The sequence below is a fragment of the Glossina fuscipes genome, unplaced genomic scaffold (assembly GCF_014805625.2).
Source record: "Glossina fuscipes isolate IAEA_lab_2018 unplaced genomic scaffold, Yale_Gfus_2 0, whole genome shotgun sequence".
Classification (NCBI taxonomy): Eukaryota; Metazoa; Arthropoda; class Insecta; order Diptera; family Glossinidae; genus Glossina; species Glossina fuscipes.
The window spans coordinates 25,165,889-25,170,703 of record NW_023998414.1 but is presented as its reverse complement, the minus strand read 5'-3'; the positions used below and the strand labels follow the sequence as shown (position 1 = coordinate 25,170,703).

General features: G+C 33.7%; 1 protein-coding gene across 1 annotated transcript in view; it reads right to left on the bottom strand.

Moving 5' to 3' along the window:
• LOC119635045 overlaps positions 1-4,349 on the bottom strand; it is a 52,917-nt gene extending 48,568 nt beyond the window's left edge. Inside the window, exon 1 of the mRNA XM_038029564.1 lies at positions 4,279-4,349. The gene's annotated coding sequence lies outside the window, so the exon portion shown is untranslated. The remainder of the gene's footprint in view (positions 1-4,278) is intronic.
• Positions 4,350-4,815: the final 466 nt, after the last annotated feature.

The window sequence follows — 4,815 nt, the reverse complement described above, 5'->3', positions numbered from 1 at the left end:
AGAGAGAGAGAGAGAGAGAGAGAGAGAGAGAGAGAGAGAGAGAGAGATAGAGAGAGAGAGAAAGAGAAAAAAAAAAAAAAAACAAAGCAAAGCTATTGCGTACTTGTCTTCCTGAAAACATGATTAACATCATTTCACAAATGCATAAATCGCGGAAATGCCATGAAAACCAAGTAGTGGTCAGGGAAAGTTTATATAAGCATGCTAATAATAATAATAATAATGAGTTTTCTTTATTTATCTATTATTATTTTTTTTTGTTATTTTATGCTCAAAGAAGAAAACCGCAACACTTTATTTATTATAAATAGTTTTGTCTTTGAAAACTTTGAAAATTTACAAACGACTTTTTTTTTTTTTTGTTTTTTTGAAAATTTTTATAAAAAATTTGCAATAAATTTTCCCACTTCTTCTACATCATGAAAATCGATCATCATCATGGTTATAAGGAAAACAGCTGCATAATAATAACACATTTGTGCCGTTTCTCTTATTCTATCTAAAACTCTAACATCTTTTAAGCCATTAAAATGACTTTGACTTGTTTTTGTTGCAAATAAATTTTTACTTCGCCAAACTGTTGCAATATGTGCTTAGCATCAGCACATTTACATTTTTATGCCATACATATATATATATATATATATGCTGTGCTTTTTCTCTGCAGACAATAACAGTTTTATTTAATCTCAGGAACGTTAGCGCTGGTTACAGTAACGCTATCTTTATTTGCCACAGGGTCATATCGCGTATAGAAGAGAAGAAGGAAAAAGATGCTTAAATTCCGTTTAGAACTCATTAGTGATAACTTTTGGATTTTCCTCATTTTTATAATTCACTACGAAGTTTTTCTTCTATACCCTCCTATACACCGCTTGCGTTACGAAGCGAATATTAAATTAGTACGGATGTACGCAAGGCAAGAGTAGTAGAGCAGCCAAGTAGATATGAACCGCGACTAACAAGCCAATATTCGCGTCATCAAATCTCAGTGCGGTAGAATTTACTTTGGTCATAGCTATGGTGAGTGTTCAGTCGGTAAAGGCATAACACTTACTGACTGGCCACACGGACCCACTAGGCTGCGGCCACCTCCCTACATCATTTCTTTTCGTCACCTCTTCTTCTTTCTGGCCGTCACCGTGTTACAGGAATTCGCGACATCCGCCGAACGATTGGTAATTAAAAAAAAAAAACAAAACCATCCAGAATGGAGTAAGATACTCTCTTTTATCCCCCTTTTTATTATATCGATCGTAAATTCTGAAATTAAGTTTGTCCGTCCATATGTCCATTTTGTGTTCTTGTGTTCAACTTAGATATTATAATAAAAACTTGATGCACTGATACACTGTTTTGGCCAAAGGACGTGCGCTATTGGAAATGGTTCGGATCGGATCACTTTATCGATCACTTATAAATCCTGTGATTCTAGGGTACACAATGGTAGATTGTTAATCACTATGGGGTCTTTACAATTTCTTGCAGTTTTAACTTTGCAGAAGTCGAAAAATTTGTCAATTAATTTTTTACGCTTAAACATACAATTAGTTGCATTTATTAGAAAATTTCTATTTACAAAAGAAAAAGAAAAATAATAAAAAAAAAAAAACAAAAACAAAAAATCTGTAAGTTTAAACTAAATTTCCTTGAGTTTTCCTCAATTAGTTACTGGTTTTATAAAAGCGGAAGCAAATATTTCAACTCCATGACTAAAATAAGTTAAAAGAGAAAAAAAGCAAGAGAAAGAGAGAGAGAGACAGAGAGAGGAATACAAATATAAATAAAAACAAACAATTTAGCAACAAAAATATTGCCGAACCAGAGACGAAAAGCAGCCTAAACAAATAAGGTATTTAAAGGAAATGCGCAAACAAAAGGCAAATTAAATTATGGTGAATGCAGGTGTTTTCCTTTTTAAACACTTTAGACAAACCAAAAAAAAAAAAAAAAAAAAAAAAAAAACATAAATAAATGCAAAGTCGCTTAAGTGAATATTTCTTTTTAACAATCGCTTATATGGATAGCGAGAAAAACAAACAATTCCGTATGGCTTGTTTCATTAAAAATTTTTTCAACTTATTTGCAATTTTCTTTTTCAAGTTCGCGGTTAATTTTCGTTAAGGTTTTCCTGGTTGCGAAACGTCTAATTTAATCTGAAATGGAAGAGAAAATAGTTTGAAGCCTCAACTTTTCTTACAACTCCTCGTGTAATGCATGCAAATGAGTTCAGCAAGAAAAAGGAGTCAATAAAAAGTAATTGCTACTAAGTGGGATGGTGGTAGTCAACTAAGAAAATCCTATCGTAGCTTAGCGAAAACCTCGCATATTCAATAATCTGTTTGAAGAGCTATCGTCTCAGGTAATCATCACTTGTTTCACGATTTATTTAGAGATTTTTTTAATTTTATAACGAAATGTCGAAAGGAAAGGTAAAAATATTCATTTTTTTTTTAATTACATCTATTTGAAGTCCCAGGGCCAGGATAGGCAAACTATCTCGACTAAGAACTTAATGATCGCGGGTTCAAATCTCAAATGCGATAGAGTTTCAAAATAAAATCGATCGCCTTACAACTAGATGCTAATGCTTCAAGACATTAGTCCTGGAATTTGTTTCCCTCGCTTTAGTAACAATTGGAAAGTATGTGAACCATTCATCACTTTCGTTAGGCGAGCTCGCAAATCGACTTATTTTGCCGATTTAACTTTCTTTGCCGAGGAACCTACCTAGGAGCACCAAGAAGATACGTTTATTTTTTCAGCGCCAAGAGTTATCGCAGTATTTAGCAGTATTTAATAAGTAATACAATCTGAGATCAGATCTTTGGTTACCAAGTCAACTAGAAACTTTGCTGATATCTATTATCGTTTTCCAAAAAGCTGCCTGATGGTGCATTTAATTTTTCCGAAATTTCAGGTTTACATCATTGGGATATTGATATTGGTATGGTACTTAGTTTCAATTGTCTACACGCTGTCGTGCAACAAAATGGATGTCATTTATGGGCATTGCGTTTTTTTCTACGTTCAACTGAATTAAATTGAGAAAGAAAAGACGCTGCCGAAGCTGCAAGAAACTTGGACGAAAAATGCCATAATTGATAGACTAGTTAGAAAGCGGTTTGGTTAGTGGTTTGTGCGAAAAATATTAATCTTGAAAACGGTGAAAATTCGTATAGGTCCGTTAGTCTCCAGTCAAAAGCCATGGTCCAGGGCCATATCAGAAAAAATTTCTCTTTTTTCGAAAGAAGTTTTTTCTTCATCTCCCTCTCACTCTCTTTCTCTCTTTCTCTCTCTTTGTAAACCTCAACAGCATGGAAAAATTATAATCAACGTAAAAAAAGTAATACTGAGTCCATCTGAGGGCAGATCAGATGGGCCAACGCAATATTTCTGCAGGGAAAGACCATAACAGTTTCTTATAAGTCGGGATATGTGAATGATCCGTAAGGTGAACGTAATGATGCGCTGCCGAAAGCTTTGCAAAGTAATGGTAAAGAACATTAGAAGTCAAGGGCATACCAAACTTTTTCTTTCTTTTTAGTTCTTCAACGTTCTGATAGTCACAGATGGATCTTTGAAGGTTTTTGTCCTGGTTGCCTCTTCAATTGGGCGAAAAGCCCAGGAGCGTTATATATTAAGGTGCTTTTAGGCGACTTCCAGAAATAGTGTGGCCCTTAAATTGATGGGGATTCTCTTATTTTCTTACCGATAGTTAATGCTTCATAGTTACGTCGTATGTTATGCGAGAACATCAAGGAATTTAATCTTTGTGACAAGAGTATACGTAAAATGCACAAAGCAAGTTGTCTAATCATCGAGGTTGGCGCGACATTAGTCTTACACGGACGGAATATTATCAGCCTCCCCTTTTCGTAGTGGCAACTTGAACACCCATTTACCCATCGGTTTGATACAGAAACACACCTATTTAGTACGATCAGCTTTTTTGCTAGAGCCACTGCACACCAACTTGTTATTGCTCGAAGCTATAAAGTCGATCTTAAAAGGATGCTATGAACGCATATGTTATGCATTTGAGAAGCGAATAAAATTTAAGCAAAAAAAAAAAAAAAAAAATTTTTTTTTTCGCTTTAATAAAATTCTGAAATGTTAATGACACAATGACCTTCAGAAAAACAAAAAAATAAAAAACAATAAAAAAAAAAAACACAATATATAAATAAATAAAAAGAAACAAACATTTTTAGAATTTAAATTTTTTATTTTTTCTATTGTCTTATTGTCTGTGTTATTTCACTTCGTCCTACTTACCATCCAAAAGCAATAAATTCTGATTTGAAAGATTGTTTATAATTCAAAATCCAAATCAAACCAGGTACGGACTGTAAAGAAATTTTTGAAGAAAGAAAAGGAATTAATTAAAGTTTAATACAAAGTTAAAAAAAATACATTTCATGTAAGAGGAGGTCTGAAAAGTATTATGCCCGTTAAAAAGGTCCAATTCCGAACATATTTAATTCAAACTCTATGTGATACAGGAATTTATTGTAAGCCCTTTTGCCATTTTAATGGCATCGCATACTGTCCCGTTGCTGCAAAATTACTGTGACTGTTGATCTTTAAATTAGGAAACGTGATTTTCTTAATAACCCCTTTTCGAAGGGTTTTTGGTACTGTTTTGGCAAAGTTGGAACAAATAACTGTTTGGCGGTACCGCGTTCAAGTTAGCGCCAATAAGAATCAATAAGACCTCTTTATCATCTTTTCTCAATTTCGACGTCTGTGCAACAATTTGCAACGAGACGTATTGTATTCATCGAGATCGAGATGACGCACAGTAAGCTTTTT